This window comes from Hyla sarda, unplaced genomic scaffold (genome assembly GCF_029499605.1).
Source record: "Hyla sarda isolate aHylSar1 unplaced genomic scaffold, aHylSar1.hap1 scaffold_697, whole genome shotgun sequence".
In the NCBI taxonomy this organism is placed as follows: Eukaryota; Metazoa; Chordata; class Amphibia; order Anura; family Hylidae; genus Hyla; species Hyla sarda.
Genome location: NW_026610715.1, coordinates 52,960 through 71,816, shown reverse-complemented (window position 1 = coordinate 71,816; position 18,857 = coordinate 52,960). Strand labels below are relative to the sequence as shown.

The 18,857-nt window shown below is 46.4% G+C and overlaps 8 non-coding genes and 1 pseudogene across 8 annotated transcripts; all 9 read left to right on the top strand.

The window, feature by feature from the left end:
- Positions 1-150: 150 nt before the first annotated feature.
- Positions 151-341, top strand: LOC130343916 (U2 spliceosomal RNA). The gene has a single exon (XR_008883049.1). It is a non-coding gene; the product is annotated as a U2 spliceosomal RNA (small nuclear RNA).
- A 2,092-nt stretch (positions 342-2,433) lies between these two features.
- LOC130343915 (U2 spliceosomal RNA) lies at positions 2,434-2,624 on the top strand. Its single transcript, XR_008883048.1, has one exon. It is a non-coding gene; the product is annotated as a U2 spliceosomal RNA (small nuclear RNA).
- A 2,089-nt stretch (positions 2,625-4,713) lies between these two features.
- Positions 4,714-4,904, top strand: LOC130343914 (U2 spliceosomal RNA). Its single transcript, XR_008883047.1, has one exon. It is a non-coding gene; the product is annotated as a U2 spliceosomal RNA (small nuclear RNA).
- A 2,075-nt stretch (positions 4,905-6,979) lies between these two features.
- On the top strand, positions 6,980-7,167 carry LOC130343882 (U2 spliceosomal RNA). Its single transcript, XR_008883022.1, has one exon. It is a non-coding gene; the product is annotated as a U2 spliceosomal RNA (small nuclear RNA).
- Positions 7,168-7,854: 687 nt separating this feature from the next.
- LOC130343875 (U2 spliceosomal RNA) lies at positions 7,855-8,034 on the top strand (annotated as a pseudogene).
- Positions 8,035-10,109: 2,075 nt separating this feature from the next.
- LOC130343912 (U2 spliceosomal RNA) lies at positions 10,110-10,300 on the top strand. The gene has a single exon (XR_008883046.1). It is a non-coding gene; the product is annotated as a U2 spliceosomal RNA (small nuclear RNA).
- Positions 10,301-12,384: 2,084 nt separating this feature from the next.
- On the top strand, positions 12,385-12,575 carry LOC130343911 (U2 spliceosomal RNA). The gene has a single exon (XR_008883045.1). It is a non-coding gene; the product is annotated as a U2 spliceosomal RNA (small nuclear RNA).
- Positions 12,576-14,667: 2,092 nt separating this feature from the next.
- Positions 14,668-14,858, top strand: LOC130343910 (U2 spliceosomal RNA). The gene has a single exon (XR_008883044.1). It is a non-coding gene; the product is annotated as a U2 spliceosomal RNA (small nuclear RNA).
- A 2,091-nt stretch (positions 14,859-16,949) lies between these two features.
- On the top strand, positions 16,950-17,140 carry LOC130343909 (U2 spliceosomal RNA). The gene has a single exon (XR_008883043.1). It is a non-coding gene; the product is annotated as a U2 spliceosomal RNA (small nuclear RNA).
- Positions 17,141-18,857: the final 1,717 nt, after the last annotated feature.

Below are 18,857 nucleotides of genomic sequence, written 5' to 3'. Positions count from 1 at the left end.
TGGTATGGGTTTAGGTTCTGCTGTGTGTACTGGTGGTTGACTGCCCCCCAGCCCAGAGTGTGCATGGAAAATTGTCTGGCAGCCTCCCTGACAGCAAGCAGTGATAGTGCCCATGAAGGGGACCTTGTTGGGCCCGCCCCTTTCACGGTTATCGCTTCTCGGCCTTTTGGCTAAGATCAAGTGTAGTATCTGTTCTTATCAGTTTAATATCTGATACGTCCCCTATCTGGGGACCATATATTAAATGGATTTTTGAGAACGGGGGCCGATTTCGAAGCTTGCTTCCGTCGCCCTATGCATTGACCCGATATGGCAGTATCTTCGGGTACAGTGCACCACCCCCTTACAGGGTTAAAAAGAAAGATTCCTACTTTCATTGCTACCTGCTTGCTGGCTAGCCAGCTAGCCAGCCCTGTGGGCCTTGCTGCTGCTGCAGCCAAAAAACAAAAGGTGGTGCTGCTGCTGCTTCTGCTGCTTCTGCTTCTGCTTGTGTCTGGCCCCTGTTGGAGCGTCCAGGCACAGGACTTCTGCTGCTGCTGACTAAATGGCCTCCTTAATTGGATCATTTGAGTAGCCAGCACACCTGTGCAGGTAGGGCATGACATGATAGGCAGCTGCCTTGATAGCGGGTGGGTGCTGAATGTTCCTAATTGACAAAATAAGATGAATGCTTATGAAGAAATATAAAATCTCATCCCTTCCCCAATATCGCGCCACACCCCTACCCCTTAATTCCCTGGTTGAACTTGATGGACATATGTCTTTTTTCGACCGTACTAACTATGTAACTATGTAACATAACATGGGGGGGGGTCTCCTGGCTGTTCACACAGGTGTGTCATTGCTGTACATTGACCATGCATTGCTTCTGTGGTATTGCAAAGGCAAAGACAAATGCTTCCAGCCATCCATTGCACTAATGGATTGGTCATCAGCTGGCTGTCTATGTCCCGCATCAATATAGACCAAAGTACAGAGGGTTAGGCTATGCTATTGTGCACCTACCTGATGCATCAGAAGGTGCGAGGCCCTTGCTAAATTCTGTGCACAGACTTTGAGATCTATGCTTTAGACTGTATCTAAACCTGCTCCAACATGGACTGACATTCTGGCCTACTTTCAGCCGATGCGACTTGTCTGTCGCTGAACAGTCGCTTTTTATGTATTCAGCACCTATGTATAATGTTGTAAAAATGCTCTAGAAGCTAAAGTCGCAGAAATGTCACACATATTTGGCCTGCAACTTTCTGTGCGACAAATTCAGACAGGAAAAATCAGTATAAATCCTTAGAAAATGATCCCCCAGTGTCTCCATCTGCTGGCGGTATTGAATAAGCATTGCTGCACTGATGGGGTATGCATTAGACGAAAAAAAAGAAGAAAAAGAAGAATAATACGCCCAGAAAAGAGGCGAAAAGGAGAAAAACGTAAAAAAACGTGAAAAAAAAGTAAGAGGAAGAGAAGGGAAAAAAAGGTGGAAATGGGTTTAAAAGTGATTTCGGCGGAGAAATATATATATATATATATATATATATATATATATATATATATATATATATATGCGCACACACACACATAGATATAAACGTATTCTCCGTTGAGATATTGCAGCCGCTGCTGTGTCCAGGCCCAGGAGCCTTAGCACTGTGCTGTGATGTCACTCAATACCACTGACATCACTAGGTGTAAACAACATCTCTCCTTTGCTGTGTATGTGACTATGGAGCTGTTTGGTGATGTCGTCTATTACGGCCTTCATAGAAGCAACAGGAGATTGTTGCATCCATCTTGAACCCTCAGAACTACAGTGCTATGATGTCACTCACTTCCACAGGCCTTGCAGAGTGTAAACAACAACAACCCAGCTTTGTTGTGTATGTAACCATAGGGATTTGTGATGTCACCTAGAACCTTCACAGCAGCGACAGCTTTATGAGGAGCATCAGCACTGCTCTGCCTGAGCAGAACCATCACCGCCATAGGTTGTCAAATAACCCGGATTTAACCCACACAGGTAAGTCCAATGGGGTGCAGGCATGTCCTCTATGCTTACAGCTTCCCGTGGGTGTTGGTTTGATACCGTTTGGGGACAGCCAAGGAGGCATCTGCAGGCAACAAAGGTAGGTGTGTGCTTGTGTGTGTGTTTCCTATGCAGATCCTAAGCCCAGTGTCACATGCAAGTAGGAGGAGTAAGAAGGGTTCCTGGCAAATCCGGGTTATGGATTGCATTTAAAAAGGCCCCGTGGGAGTGCAATGGGCCCCTGTCTTGCTGCTTAGCAATAATGGTATGGGTTTAGGTTCTGCTGTGTGTACTGGTGGTTGACTGCCCCCCAGCCCAGAGTGTGCATGGAAAATTGTCTGGCAGCCTCCCTGACAGCAAGCAGTGATAGTGCCCATGAAGGGGACCTTGTTGGGCCCGCCCCTTTCACGGTTATCGCTTCTCGGCCTTTTGGCTAAGATCAAGTGTAGTATCTGTTCTTATCAGTTTAATATCTGATACGTCCCCTATCTGGGGACCATATATTAAATGGATTTTTGAGAACGGGGGCCGATTTCGAAGCTTGCTTCCGTCGCCCTATGCATTGACCCGATATGGCAGTATCTTCGGGTACAGTGCACCACCCCCTTACAGGGTTAAAAAGAAAGATTCCTACTTTCATTGCTACCTGCTTGCTGGCTAGCCAGCTAGCCAGCCCTGTGGGCCTTGCTGCTGCTGCAGCCAAAAAACAAAAGGTGGTGCTGCTGCTGCTTCTGCTTGTGTCTGGCCCCTGTTGGAGCGTCCAGGCACAGGACTTCTGCTGCTGCTGACTAAATGGCCTCCTTAATTGGATCATTTGAGTAGCCAGCACACCTGTGCAGGTAGGGCATGACATGATAGGCAGCTGCCTTGATAGCGGGTGGGTGCTGAATGTTCCTAATTGACAAAATAAGATTAATGCTTATGAAGAAATATAAAATCTCATCCCTTCCCCAATATCGCGCCACACCCCTACCCCTTAATTCCCTGGTTGAACTTGATGGACATATGTCTTTTTTCGACCGTACTAACTATGTAACTATGTAACATAACATGGGGGGGGGGGGGGGGGTCTCCTGGCTGTTCACACAGGTGTGTCATTGCTGTACATTGACCATGCATTGCTTCTGTGGTATTGCAAAGGCAAAGACAAATGCTTCCAGCCATCCATTGCACTAATGGATTGGTCATCAGCTGGCTGTCTATGTCCCGCATCAATATAGACCAAAGTACAGAGGGTTAGGCTATGCTATTGTGCACCTACCTGATGCATCAGAAGGTGCGAGGCCCTTGCTAAATTCTGTGCACAGACTTTGAGATCTATGCTTTAGACTGTATCTAAACCTGCTCCAACATGGACTGACATTCTGGCCTACTTTCAGCCGATGCGACTTGTCTGTCGCTGAACAGTCGCTTTTTATGTATTCAGCACCTATGTATAATGTTGTAAAAATGCTCTAGAAGCTAAAGTCGCAGAAATGTCACACATATTTGGCCTGCAACTTTCTGTGCGACAAATTCAGACAGGAAAAATCAGTATAAATCCTTAGAAAATGATCCCCCAGTGTCTCCATCTGCTGGCGGTATTGAATAAGCATTGCTGCACTGATGGGGTATGCATTAGACGAAAAAAAAGAAGAAAAAGAAGAATAATACGCCCAGAAAAGAGGCGAAAAGGAGAAAAACGTAAAAAAACGTGAAAAAAAAGTAAGAGGAAGAGAAGGGAAAAAAAGGTGGAAATGGGTTTAAAAGTGATTTCGGCGGAGAAATATATATATATATATATATATATATATATATATATATATATATATATATATATATGCGCACACACACACATAGATATAAACGTATTCTCCGTTGAGATATTGCAGCCGCTGCTGTGTCCAGGCCCAGGAGCCTTAGCACTGTGCTGTGATGTCACTCAATACCACTGACATCACTAGGTGTAAACAACATCTCTCCTTTGCTGTGTATGTGACTATGGAGCTGTTTGGTGATGTCGTCTATTACGGCCTTCATAGAAGCAACAGGAGATTGTTGCATCCATCTTGAACCCTCAGAACTACAGTGCTATGATGTCACTCACTTCCACAGGCCTTGCAGAGTGTAAACAACAACAACCCAGCTTTGTTGTGTATGTAACCATAGGGATTTGTGATGTCACCTAGAACCTTCACAGCAGCGACAGCTTTATGAGGAGCATCAGCACTGCTCTGCCTGAGCAGAACCATCACCGCCATAGGTTGTCAAATAACCCGGATTTAACCCACACAGGTAAGTCCAATGGGGTGCAGGCATGTCCTCTATGCTTACAGCTTCCCGTGGGTGTTGGTTTGATACCGTTTGGGGACAGCCAAGGAGGCATCTGCAGGCAACAAAGGTAGGTGTGTGCTTGTGTGTGTGTTTCCTATGCAGATCCTAAGCCCAGTGTCACATGCAAGTAGGAGGAGTAAGAAGGGTTCCTGGCAAATCCGGGTTATGGATTGCATTTAAAAAGGCCCCGTGGGAGTGCAATGGGCCCCTGTCTTGCTGCTTAGCAATAATGGTATGGGTTTAGGTTCTGCTGTGTGTACTGGTGGTTGACTGCCCCCCAGCCCAGAGTGTGCATGGAAAATTGTCTGGCAGCCTCCCTGACAGCAAGCAGTGATAGTGCCCATGAAGGGGACCTTGTTGGGCCCGCCCCTTTCACGGTTATCGCTTCTCGGCCTTTTGGCTAAGATCAAGTGTAGTATCTGTTCTTATCAGTTTAATATCTGATACGTCCCCTATCTGGGGACCATATATTAAATGGATTTTTGAGAACGGGGGCCGATTTCGAAGCTTGCTTCCGTCGCCCTATGCATTGACCCGATATGGCAGTATCTTCGGGTACAGTGCACCACCCCCTTACAGGGTTAAAAAGAAAGATTCCTACTTTCATTGCTACCTGCTTGCTGGCTAGCCAGCTAGCCAGCCCTGTGGGCCTTGCTGCTGCTGCAGCCAAAAAACAAAAGGTGGTGCTGCTTCTGCTTCTGCTTGTGTCTGGCCCCTGTTGGAGCGTCCAGGCACAGGACTTCTGCTGCTGCTGACTAAATGGCCTCCTTAATTGGATCATTTGAGTAGCCAGCACACCTGTGCAGGTAGGGCATGACATGATAGGCAGCTGCCTTGATAGCGGGTGGGTGCTGAATGTTCCTAATTGACAAAATAAGATTAATGCTTATGAAGAAATATAAAATCTCATCCCTTCCCCAATATCGCGCCACACCCCTACCCCTTAATTCCCTGGTTGAACTTGATGGACATATGTCTTTTTTCGACCGTACTAACTATGTAACTATGTAACATAACATGGGGGGGGGGGTCTCCTGGCTGTTCACACAGGTGTGTCATTGCTGTACATTGACCATGCATTGCTTCTGTGGTATTGCAAAGGCAAAGACAAATGCTTCCAGCCATCCATTGCACTAATGGATTGGTCATCAGCTGGCTGTCTATGTCCCGCATCAATATAGACCAAAGTACAGAGGGTTAGGCTATGCTATTGTGCACCTACCTGATGCATCAGAAGGTGCGAGGCCCTTGCTAAATTCTGTGCACAGACTTTGAGATCTATGCTTTAGACTGTATCTAAACCTGCTCCAACATGGACTGACATTCTGGCCTACTTTCAGCCGATGCGACTTGTCTGTCGCTGAACAGTCGCTTTTTATGTATTCAGCACCTATGTATAATGTTGTAAAAATGCTCTAGAAGCTAAAGTCGCAGAAATGTCACACATATTTGGCCTGCAACTTTCTGTGCGACAAATTCAGACAGGAAAAATCAGTATAAATCCTTAGAAAATGATCCCCCAGTGTCTCCATCTGCTGGCGGTATTGAATAAGCATTGCTGCACTGATGGGGTATGCATTAGACGAAAAAAAAGAAGAAAAAGAAGAATAATACGCCCAGAAAAGAGGCGAAAAGGAGAAAAACGTAAAAAAACGTGAAAAAAAAGTAAGAGGAAGAGAAGGGAAAAAAAGGTGGAAATGGGTTTAAAAGTGATTTCGGCGGAGAAATATATATATATATATATATATATATATATATATATATATATATATATGCGCACACACACACATAGATATAAACATATTCTCCGTTGAGATATTGCAGCCGCTGCTGTGTCCAGGCCCAGGAGCCTTAGCACTGTGCTGTGATGTCACTCAATACCACTGACATCACTAGGTGTAAACAACATCTCTCCTTTGCTGTGTATGTGACTATGGAGCTGTTTGGTGATGTCGTCTATTACGGCCTTCATAGAAGCAACAGGAGATTGTTGCATCCATCTTGAACCCTCAGAACTACAGTGCTATGATGTCACTCACTTCCACAGGCCTTGCAGAGTGTAAACAACAACAACCCAGCTTTGTTGTGTATGTAACCATAGGGATTTGTGATGTCACCTAGAACCTTCACAGCAGCGACAGCTTTATGAGGAGCATCAGCACTGCTCTGCCTGAGCAGAACCATCACCGCCATAGGTTGTCAAATAACCCGGATTTAACCCACACAGGTAAGTCCAATGGGGTGCAGGCATGTCCTCTATGCTTACAGCTTCCCGTGGGTGTTGGTTTGATACCGTTTGGGGACAGCCAAGGAGGCATCTGCAGGCAACAAAGGTAGGTGTGTGCTTGTGTGTGTGTTTCCTATGCAGATCCTAAGCCCAGTGTCACATGCAAGTAGGAGGAGTAAGAAGGGTTCCTGGCAAATCCGGGTTATGGATTGCATTTAAAAAGGCCCCGTGGGAGTGCAATGGGCCCCTGTCTTGCTGCTTAGCAATAATGGTATGGGTTTAGGTTCTGCTGTGTGTACTGGTGGTTGACTGCCCCCCAGCCCAGAGTGTGCATGGAAAATTGTCTGGCAGCCTCCCTGACAGCAAGCAGTGATAGTGCCCATGAAGGGGACCTTGTTGGGCCCGCCCCTTTCACGGTTATCGCTTCTCGGCCTTTTGGCTAAGATCAAGTGTAGTATCTGTTCTTATCAGTTTTTCATACCGGTGGACCGTAACGCCGATATGGGGCTGGTGGGGATGGGTGCTGCATGGAGGATGCAGGTGTACCAGGGCTTTCCGGGGCTGGTTCTGAGGAATCAGCTCGACGGCTGCCCCGATGTGACCTGTTCCCTCCGGGTCTCGCCATGAGGCTGAGAGGGTCTAGAGCCGAGGTACTTTTGTGCCTCGGGGAGTGGTGACCCCGAGGTGCCGAAACTCACTGGGAGGATAGACTCACTGAGTTGAAGCACGGGCACCATAATCTCTTCACCTTGTGGCACTCACCTCTTGATTCCCGGCCTTCTGGCTAGGATCAGAGAAATTTTTATAGATCCGGCCGGATGTCCGGGCAGTATATCTGCACACATTCACTTATTTATTTATTTTTTGTCTCACTGTGTCACTTTTTGCGTGTTGTGTGTTCACAGGATTTGTCAGGATGCGGTAGCCCTTCTGGGTGTCCCTCCTGGCGGTCTAGGGGAGGTGTGTGTGGCCATTAGGTTCCGCACCTCCCTGCAAACACCCCGGGTACTCCTGCTTTGGCAGGGTACCTACCGTAATCGGCTCTGCGGGCAGATACCTTGGCTAACGCCAAGGGGGATGCCGGGAGCATTTGTGGTCCCCTAGTAGCTTCGGTGAAAAGGGACATCGAACCTGGAACCTCGCAGGTACCTTTTGGTCCGGAGGCGAAGGGTAAGGTTTGTTGGGGGGCCTCTCTCCTATCGGAGAAGGGCTTGCGATAGACCGCATCCTTTGTGCACGTTTTTTTTAGTGTAACACGTTTGCACTTTTTCTTGCACTTTGGGTGAATCGAAAGCACGTTCCTCGGCTTTAGATAAAAAAATCTGTTCTTATCAGTTTAATATCTGATACGTCCCCTATCTGGGGACCATATATTAAATGGATTTTTGAGAACGGGGGCCGATTTCGAAGCTTGCTTCCGTCGCCCTATGCATTGACCCGATATGGCAGTATCTTCGGGTACAGTGCACCACCCCCTTACAGGGTTAAAAAGAAAGATTCCTACTTTCATTGCTACCTGCTTGCTGGCTAGCCAGCTAGCCAGCCCTGTGGGCCTTGCTGCTGCTGCAGCCAAAAAACAAAAGGTGGTGCTTCTGCTGCTTCTGCTTCTGCTTGTGTCTGGCCCCTGTTGGAGCGTCCAGGCACAGGACTTCTGCTGCTGCTGACTAAATGGCCTCCTTAATTGGATCATTTGAGTAGCCAGCACACCTGTGCAGGTAGGGCATGACATGATAGGCAGCTGCCTTGATAGCGGGTGGGTGCTGAATGTTCCTAATTGACAAAATAAGATTAATGCTTATGAAGAAATATAAAATCTCATCCCTTCCCCAATATCGCGCCACACCCCTACCCCTTAATTCCCTGGTTGAACTTGATGGACATATGTCTTTTTTCGACCGTACTAACTATGTAACTATGTAACATAACATGGGGGGGGGGGTCTCCTGGCTGTTCACACAGGTGTGTCATTGCTGTACATTGACCATGCATTGCTTCTGTGGTATTGCAAAGGCAAAGACAAATGCTTCCAGCCATCCATTGCACTAATGGATTGGTCATCAGCTGGCTGTCTATGTCCCGCATCAATATAGACCAAAGTACAGAGGGTTAGGCTATGCTATTGTGCACCTACCTGATGCATCAGAAGGTGCGAGGCCCTTGCTAAATTCTGTGCACAGACTTTGAGATCTATGCTTTAGACTGTATCTAAACCTGCTCCAACATGGACTGACATTCTGGCCTACTTTCAGCCGATGCGACTTGTCTGTCGCTGAACAGTCGCTTTTTATGTATTCAGCACCTATGTATAATGTTGTAAAAATGCTCTAGAAGCTAAAGTCGCAGAAATGTCACACATATTTGGCCTGCAACTTTCTGTGCGACAAATTCAGACAGGAAAAATCAGTATAAATCCTTAGAAAATGATCCCCCAGTGTCTCCATCTGCTGGCGGTATTGAATAAGCATTGCTGCACTGATGGGGTATGCATTAGACGAAAAAAAAGAAGAAAAAGAAGAATAATACGCCCAGAAAAGAGGCGAAAAGGAGAAAAACGTAAAAAAACGTGAAAAAAAAGTAAGAGGAAGAGAAGGGAAAAAAAGGTGGAAATGGGTTTAAAAGTGATTTCGGCGGAGAAATATATATATATATATATATATATATATATATATATATATATGCGCACACACACACATAGATATAAACGTATTCTCCGTTGAGATATTGCAGCCGCTGCTGTGTCCAGGCCCAGGAGCCTTAGCACTGTGCTGTGATGTCACTCAATACCACTGACATCACTAGGTGTAAACAACATCTCTCCTTTGCTGTGTATGTGACTATGGAGCTGTTTGGTGATGTCGTCTATTACGGCCTTCATAGAAGCAACAGGAGATTGTTGCATCCATCTTGAACCCTCAGAACTACAGTGCTATGATGTCACTCACTTCCACAGGCCTTGCAGAGTGTAAACAACAACAACCCAGCTTTGTTGTGTATGTAACCAAAGGGATTTGTGATGTCACCTAGAACCTTCACAGCAGCGACAGCTTTATGAGGAGCATCAGCACTGCTCTGCCTGAGCAGAACCATCACCGCCATAGGTTGTCAAATAACCCGGATTTAACCCACACAGGTAAGTCCAATGGGGTGCAGGCATGTCCTCTATGCTTACAGCTTCCCGTGGGTGTTGGTTTGATACCGTTTGGGGACAGCCAAGGAGGCATCTGCAGGCAACAAAGGTAGGTGTGTGCTTGTGTGTGTGTTTCCTATGCAGATCCTAAGCCCAGTGTCACATGCAAGTAGGAGGAGTAAGAAGGGTTCCTGGCAAATCCGGGTTATGGATTGCATTTAAAAAGGCCCCGTGGGAGTGCAATGGGCCCCTGTCTTGCTGCTTAGCAATAATGGTATGGGTTTAGGTTCTGCTGTGTGTACTGGTGGTTGACTGCCCCCCAGCCCAGAGTGTGCATGGAAAATTGTCTGGCAGCCTCCCTGACAGCAAGCAGTGATAGTGCCCATGAAGGGGACCTTGTTGGGCCCGCCCCTTTCACGGTTATCGCTTCTCGGCCTTTTGGCTAAGATCAAGTGTAGTATCTGTTCTTATCAGTTTAATATCTGATACGTCCCCTATCTGGGGACCATATATTAAATGGATTTTTGAGAACGGGGGCCGATTTCGAAGCTTGCTTCCGTCGCCCTATGCATTGACCCGATATGGCAGTATCTTCGGGTACAGTGCACCACCCCCTTACAGGGTTAAAAAGAAAGATTCCTACTTTCATTGCTACCTGCTTGCTGGCTAGCCAGCTAGCCAGCCCTGTGGGCCTTGCTGCTGCTGCAGCCAAAAAACAAAAGGTGGTGCTGCTGCTGCTTCTGCTGCTTCTGCTTCTGCTTGTGTCTGGCCCCTGTTGGAGCGTCCAGGCACAGGACTTCTGCTGCTGCTGACTAAATGGCCTCCTTAATTGGATCATTTGAGTAGCCAGCACACCTGTGCAGGTAGGGCATGACATGATAGGCAGCTGCCTTGATAGCGGGTGGGTGCTGAATGTTCCTAATTGACAAAATAAGATTAATGCTTATGAAGAAATATAAAATCTCATCCCTTCCCCAATATCGCGCCACACCCCTACCCCTTAATTCCCTGGTTGAACTTGATGGACATATGTCTTTTTTCGACCGTACTAACTATGTAACTATGTAACATAACATGGGGGGGGGGGGGGGGGTCTCCTGGCTGTTCACACAGGTGTGTCATTGCTGTACATTGACCATGCATTGCTTCTGTGGTATTGCAAAGGCAAAGACAAATGCTTCCAGCCATCCATTGCACTAATGGATTGGTCATCAGCTGGCTGTCTATGTCCCGCATCAATATAGACCAAAGTACAGAGGGTTAGGCTATGCTATTGTGCACCTACCTGATGCATCAGAAGGTGCGAGGCCCTTGCTAAATTCTGTGCACAGACTTTGAGATCTATGCTTTAGACTGTATCTAAACCTGCTCCAACATGGACTGACATTCTGGCCTACTTTCAGCCGATGCGACTTGTCTGTCGCTGAACAGTCGCTTTTTATGTATTCAGCACCTATGTATAATGTTGTAAAAATGCTCTAGAAGCTAAAGTCGCAGAAATGTCACACATATTTGGCCTGCAACTTTCTGTGCGACAAATTCAGACAGGAAAAATCAGTATAAATCCTTAGAAAATGATCCCCCAGTGTCTCCATCTGCTGGCGGTATTGAATAAGCATTGCTGCACTGATGGGGTATGCATTAGACGAAAAAAAAGAAGAAAAAGAAGAATAATACGCCCAGAAAAGAGGCGAAAAGGAGAAAAACGTAAAAAAACGTGAAAAAAAAGTAAGAGGAAGAGAAGGGAAAAAAAGGTGGAAATGGGTTTAAAAGTGATTTCGGCGGAGAAATATATATATATATATATATATATATATATATATATGCGCACACACACACATAGATATAAACGTATTCTCCGTTGAGATATTGCAGCCGCTGCTGTGTCCAGGCCCAGGAGCCTTAGCACTGTGCTGTGATGTCACTCAATACCACTGACATCACTAGGTGTAAACAACATCTCTCCTTTGCTGTGTATGTGACTATGGAGCTGTTTGGTGATGTCGTCTATTACGGCCTTCATAGAAGCAACAGGAGATTGTTGCATCCATCTTGAACCCTCAGAACTACAGTGCTATGATGTCACTCACTTCCACAGGCCTTGCAGAGTGTAAACAACAACAACCCAGCTTTGTTGTGTATGTAACCATAGGGATTTGTGATGTCACCTAGAACCTTCACAGCAGCGACAGCTTTATGAGGAGCATCAGCACTGCTCTGCCTGAGCAGAACCATCACCGCCATAGGTTGTCAAATAACCCGGATTTAACCCACACAGGTAAGTCCAATGGGGTGCAGGCATGTCCTCTATGCTTACAGCTTCCCGTGGGTGTTGGTTTGATACCGTTTGGGGACAGCCAAGGAGGCATCTGCAGGCAACAAAGGTAGGTGTGTGCTTGTGTGTGTGTTTCCTATGCAGATCCTAAGCCCAGTGTCACATGCAAGTAGGAGGAGTAAGAAGGGTTCCTGGCAAATCCGGGTTATGGATTGCATTTAAAAAGGCCCCGTGGGAGTGCAATGGGCCCCTGTCTTGCTGCTTAGCAATAATGGTATGGGTTTAGGTTCTGCTGTGTGTACTGGTGGTTGACTGCCCCCCAGCCCAGAGTGTGCATGGAAAATTGTCTGGCAGCCTCCCTGACAGCAAGCAGTGATAGTGCCCATGAAGGGGACCTTGTTGGGCCCGCCCCTTTCACGGTTATCGCTTCTCGGCCTTTTGGCTAAGATCAAGTGTAGTATCTGTTCTTATCAGTTTAATATCTGATACGTCCCCTATCTGGGGACCATATATTAAATGGATTTTTGAGAACGGGGGCCGATTTCGAAGCTTGCTTCCGTCGCCCTATGCATTGACCCGATATGGCAGTATCTTCGGGTACAGTGCACCACCCCCTTACAGGGTTAAAAAGAAAGATTCCTACTTTCATTGCTACCTGCTTGCTGGCTAGCCAGCTAGCCAGCCCTGTGGGCCTTGCTGCTGCTGCAGCCAAAAAACAAAAGGTGGTGCTGCTGCTGCTTCTGCTGCTTCTGCTTCTGCTTGTGTCTGGCCGCTGTTGTAGCGTCCAGGCACAGGACTTCTGCTGCTGCTGACTAAATGGCCTCCTTAATTGGATCATTTGAGTAGCCAGCACACCTGTGCAGGTAGGGCATGACATGATAGGCAGCTGCCTTGATAGCGGGTGGGTGCTGAATGTTCCTAATTGACAAAATAAGATTAATGCTTATGAAGAAATATAAAATCTCATCCCTTCCCCAATATCGCGCCACACCCCTACCCCTTAATTCCCTGGTTGAACTTGATGGACATATGTCTTTTTTCGACCGTACTAACTATGTAACTATGTAACATAACATGGGGGGGGGGGTCTCCTGGCTGTTCACACAGGTGTGTCATTGCTGTACATTGACCATGCATTGCTTCTGTGGTATTGCAAAGGCAAAGACAAATGCTTCCAGCCATCCATTGCACTAATGGATTGGTCATCAGCTGGCTGTCTATGTCCCGCATCAATATAGACCAAAGTACAGAGGGTTAGGCTATGCTATTGTGCACCTACCTGATGCATCAGAAGGTGCGAGGCCCTTGCTAAATTCTGTGCACAGACTTTGAGATCTATGCTTTAGACTGTATCTAAACCTGCTCCAACATGGACTGACATTCTGGCCTACTTTCAGCCGATGCGACTTGTCTGTCGCTGAACAGTCGCTTTTTATGTATTCAGCACCTATGTATAATGTTGTAAAAATGCTCTAGAAGCTAAAGTCGCAGAAATGTCACACATATTTGGCCTGCAACTTTCTGTGCGACAAATTCAGACAGGAAAAATCAGTATAAATCCTTAGAAAATGATCCCCCAGTGTCTCCATCTGCTGGCGGTATTGAATAAGCATTGCTGCACTGATGGGGTATGCATTAGACGAAAAAAAAGAAGAAAAAGAAGAATAATACGCCCAGAAAAGAGGCGAAAAGGAGAAAAACATAAAAAAACGTGAAAAAAAAGTAAGAGGAAGAGAAGGGAAAAAAAGGTGGAAATGGGTTTAAAAGTGATTTCGGCGGAGAAATATATATATATATATATATATATATATATATATATATATATATATATATGCGCACACACACACATAGATATAAACGTATTCTCCGTTGAGATATTGCAGCCGCTGCTGTGTCCAGGCCCAGGAGCCTTAGCACTGTGCTGTGATGTCACTCAATACCACTGACATCACTAGGTGTAAACAACATCTCTCCTTTGCTGTGTATGTGACTATGGAGCTGTTTGGTGATGTCGTCTATTACGGCCTTCATAGAAGCAACAGGAGATTGTTGCATCCATCTTGAACCCTCAGAACTACAGTGCTATGATGTCACTCACTTCCACAGGCCTTGCAGAGTGTAAACAACAACAACCCAGCTTTGTTGTGTATGTAACCATAGGGATTTGTGATGTCACCTAGAACCTTCACAGCAGCGACAGCTTTATGAGGAGCATCAGCACTGCTCTGCCTGAGCAGAACCATCACCGCCATAGGTTGTCAAATAACCCGGATTTAACCCACACAGGTAAGTCCAATGGGGTGCAGGCATGTCCTCTATGCTTACAGCTTCCCGTGGGTGTTGGTTTGATACCGTTTGGGGACAGCCAAGGAGGCATCTGCAGGCAACAAAGGTAGGTGTGTGCTTGTGTGTGTGTTTCCTATGCAGATCCTAAGCCCAGTGTCACATGCAAGTAGGAGGAGTAAGAAGGGTTCCTGGCAAATCCGGGTTATGGATTGCATTTAAAAAGGCCCCGTGGGAGTGCAATGGGCCCCTGTCTTGCTGCTTAGCAATAATGGTATGGGTTTAGGTTCTGCTGTGTGTACTGGTGGTTGACTGCCCCCCAGCCCAGAGTGTGCATGGAAAATTGTCTGGCAGCCTCCCTGACAGCAAGCAGTGATAGTGCCCATGAAGGGGACCTTGTTGGGCCCGCCCCTTTCACGGTTATCGCTTCTCGGCCTTTTGGCTAAGATCAAGTGTAGTATCTGTTCTTATCAGTTTAATATCTGATACGTCCCCTATCTGGGGACCATATATTAAATGGATTTTTGAGAACGGGGGCCGATTTCGAAGCTTGCTTCCGTCGCCCTATGCATTGACCCGATATGGCAGTATCTTCGGGTACAGTGCACCACCCCCTTACAGGGTTAAAAAGAAAGATTCCTACTTTCATTGCTACCTGCTTGCTGGCTAGCCAGCTAGCCAGCCCTGTGGGCCTTGCTGCTGCTGCAGCCAAAAAACAAAAGGTGGTGCTGCTGCTGCTTCTGCTGCTTCTGCTTCTGCTTGTGTCTGGCCCCTGTTGGAGCGTCCAGGCACAGGACTTCTGCTGCTGCTGACTAAATGGCCTCCTTAATTGGATCATTTGAGTAGCCAGCACACCTGTGCAGGTAGGGCATGACATGATAGGCAGCTGCCTTGATAGCGGGTGGGTGCTGAATGTTCCTAATTGACAAAATAAGATTAATGCTTATGAAGAAATATAAAATCTCATCCCTTCCCCAATATCGCGCCACACCCCTACCCCTTAATTCCCTGGTTGAACTTGATGGACATATGTCTTTTTTCGACCGTACTAACTATGTAACTATGTAACATAACATGGGGGGGGGGGGGGTCTCCTGGCTGTTCACACAGGTGTGTCATTGCTGTACATTGACCATGCATTGCTTCTGTGGTATTGCAAAGGCAAAGACAAATGCTTCCAGCCATCCATTGCACTAATGGATTGGTCATCAGCTGGCTGTCTATGTCCCGCATCAATATAGACCAAAGTACAGAGGGTTAGGCTATGCTATTGTGCACCTACCTGATGCATCAGAAGGTGCGAGGCCCTTGCTAAATTCTGTGCACAGACTTTGAGATCTATGCTTTAGACTGTATCTAAACCTGCTCCAACATGGACTGACATTCTGGCCTACTTTCAGCCGATGCGACTTGTCTGTCGCTGAACAGTCGCTTTTTATGTATTCAGCACCTATGTATAATGTTGTAAAAATGCTCTAGAAGCTAAAGTCGCAGAAATGTCACACATATTTGGCCTGCAACTTTCTGTGCGACAAATTCAGACAGGAAAAATCAGTATAAATCCTTAGAAAATGATCCCCCAGTGTCTCCATCTGCTGGCGGTATTGAATAAGCATTGCTGCACTGATGGGGTATGCATTAGACGAAAAAAAAGAAGAAAAAGAAGAATAATACGCCCAGAAAAGAGGCGAAAAGGAGAAAAACGTAAAAAAACGTGAAAAAAAAGTAAGAGGAAGAGAAGGGAAAAAAAGGTGGAAATGGGTTTAAAAGTGATTTCGGCGGAGAAATATATATATATATATATATATATATATATATATATATATATATGCGCACACACACACATAGATATAAACGTATTCTCCGTTGAGATATTGCAGCCGCTGCTGTGTGTCCAGGCCCAGGAGCCTTAGCACTGTGCTGTGATGTCACTCAATACCACTGACATCACTAGGTGTAAACAACATCTCTCCTTTGCTGTGTATGTGACTATGGAGCTGTTTGGTGATGTCGTCTATTACGGCCTTCATAGAAGCAACAGGAGATTGTTGCATCCATCTTGAACCCTCAGAACTACAGTGCTATGATGTCACTCACTTCCACAGGCCTTGCAGAGTGTAAACAACAACAACCCAGCTTTGTTGTGTATGTAACCATAGGGATTTGTGATGTCACCTAGAACCTTCACAGCAGCGACAGCTTTATGAGGAGCATCAGCACTGCTCTGCCTGAGCAGAACCATCACCGCCATAGGTTGTCAAATAACCCGGATTTAACCCACACAGGTAAGTCCAATGGGGTGCAGGCATGTCCTCTATGCTTACAGCTTCCCGTGGGTGTTGGTTTGATACCGTTTGGGGACAGCCAAGGAGGCATCTGCAGGCAACAAAGGTAGGTGTGTGCTTGTGTGTGTGTTTCCTATGCAGATCCTAAGCCCAGTGTCACATGCAAGTAGGAGGAGTAAGAAGGGTTCCTGGCAAATCCGGGTTATGGATTGCATTTAAAAAGGCCCCGTGGGAGTGCAATGGGCCCCTGTCTTGCTGCTTAGCAATAATGGTATGGGTTTAGGTTCTGCTGTGTGTACTGGTGGTTGACTGCCCCCCAGCCCAGAGTGTGCATGGAAAATTGTCTGGCAGCCTCCCTGACAGCAAGCAGTGATAGTGCCCATGAAGGGGACCTTGTTGGGCCCGCCCCTTTCACGGTTATCGCTTCTCGGCCTTTTGGCTAAGATCAAGTGTAGTATCTGTTCTTATCAGTTTAATATCTGATACGTCCCCTATCTGGGGACCATATATTAAATGGATTTTTGAGAACGGGGGCCGATTTCGAAGCTTGCTTCCGTCGCCCTATGCATTGACCCGATATGGCAGTATCTTCGGGTACAGTGCACCACCCCCTTACAGGGTTAAAAAGAAAGATTCCTACTTTCATTGCTACCTGCTTGCTGGCTAGCCAGCTAGCCAGCCCTGTGGGCCTTGCTGCTGCTGCAGCCAAAAAACAAAAGGTGGTGCTGCTGCTGCTTCTGCTGCTTCTGCTTCTGCTTGTGTCTGGCCCCTGTTGGAGCGTCCAGGCACAGGACTTCTGCTGCTGCTGACTAAATGGCCTCCTTAATTGGATCATTTGAGTAGCCAGCACACCTGTGCAGGTAGGGCATGACATGATAGGCAGCTGCCTTGATAGCGGGTGGGTGCTGAATGTTCCTAATTGACAAAATAAGATTAATGCTTATGAAGAAATATAAAATCTCATCCCTTCCCCAATATCGCGCCACACCCCTACCCCTTAATTCCCTGGTTGAACTTGATGGACATATGTCTTTTTTCGACCGTACTAACTATGTAACTATGTAACATAACATGGGGGGGGGGGGGGGTCTCCTGGCTGTTCACACAGGTGTGTCATTGCTGTACATTGACCATGCATTGCTTCTGTGGTATTGCAAAGGCAAAGACAAATGCTTCCAGCCATCCATTGCACTAATGGATTGGTCATCAGCTGGCTGTCTATGTCCCGCATCAATATAGACCAAAGTACAGAGGGTTAGGCTATGCTATTGTGCACCTACCTGATGCATCAGAAGGTGCGAGGCCCTTGCTAAATTCTGTGCACAGACTTTGAGATCTATGCTTTAGACTGTATCTAAACCTGCTCCAACATGGACTGACATTCTGGCCTACTTTCAGCCGATGCGACTTGTCTGTCGCTGAACAGTCGCTTTTTATGTATTCAGCACCTATGTATAATGTTGTAAAAATGCTCTAGAAGCTAAAGTCGCAGAAATGTCACACATATTTGGCCTGCAACTTTCTGTGCGACAAATTCAGACAGGAAAAATCAGTATAAATCCTTAGAAAATGATCCCCCAGTGTCTCCATCTGCTGGCGGTATTGAATAAGCATTGCTGCACTGATGGGGTATGCATTAGACGAAAAAAAAGAAGAAAAAGAAGAATAATACGCCCAGAAAAGAGGCGAAAAGGAGAAAAACGTAAAAAAACGTGAAAAAAAAGTAAGAGGAAGAGAAGGGAAAAAAAGGTGGAAATGGGTTTAAAAGTGATTTCGGCGGAGAAATATATATATATATATATATATATATATATATATATATATATATATGCGCACACACACACATAGATATAAACGTATTCTCCGTTGAGATATTGCAGCCGCTGCTGTGTCCAGGCCCAGGAGCCTTAGCACTGTGCTGTGATGTCACTCAATACCACTGACATCACTAGGTGTAAACAACATCTCTCCTTTGCTGTGTATGTGACTATGGAGCTGTTTGGTGATGTCGTCTATTACGGCCTTCATAGAAGCAACAGGAGATTGTTGCATCCATCTTGAACCCTCAGAACTACAGTGCTATGATGTCACTCACTTCCACAGGCCTTGCAGAGTGTAAACAACAACAACCCAGCTTTGTTGTGTATGTAACCATAGGGATTTGTGATGTCACCTAGAACCTTCACAGCAGCGACAGCTTTATGAGGAGCATCAGCACTGCTCTGCCTGAGCAGAACCATCACCGCCATAGGTTGTCAAATAACCCGGATTTAACCCACACAGGTAAGTCCAATGGGGTGCAGGCATGTCCTCTATGCTTACAGCTT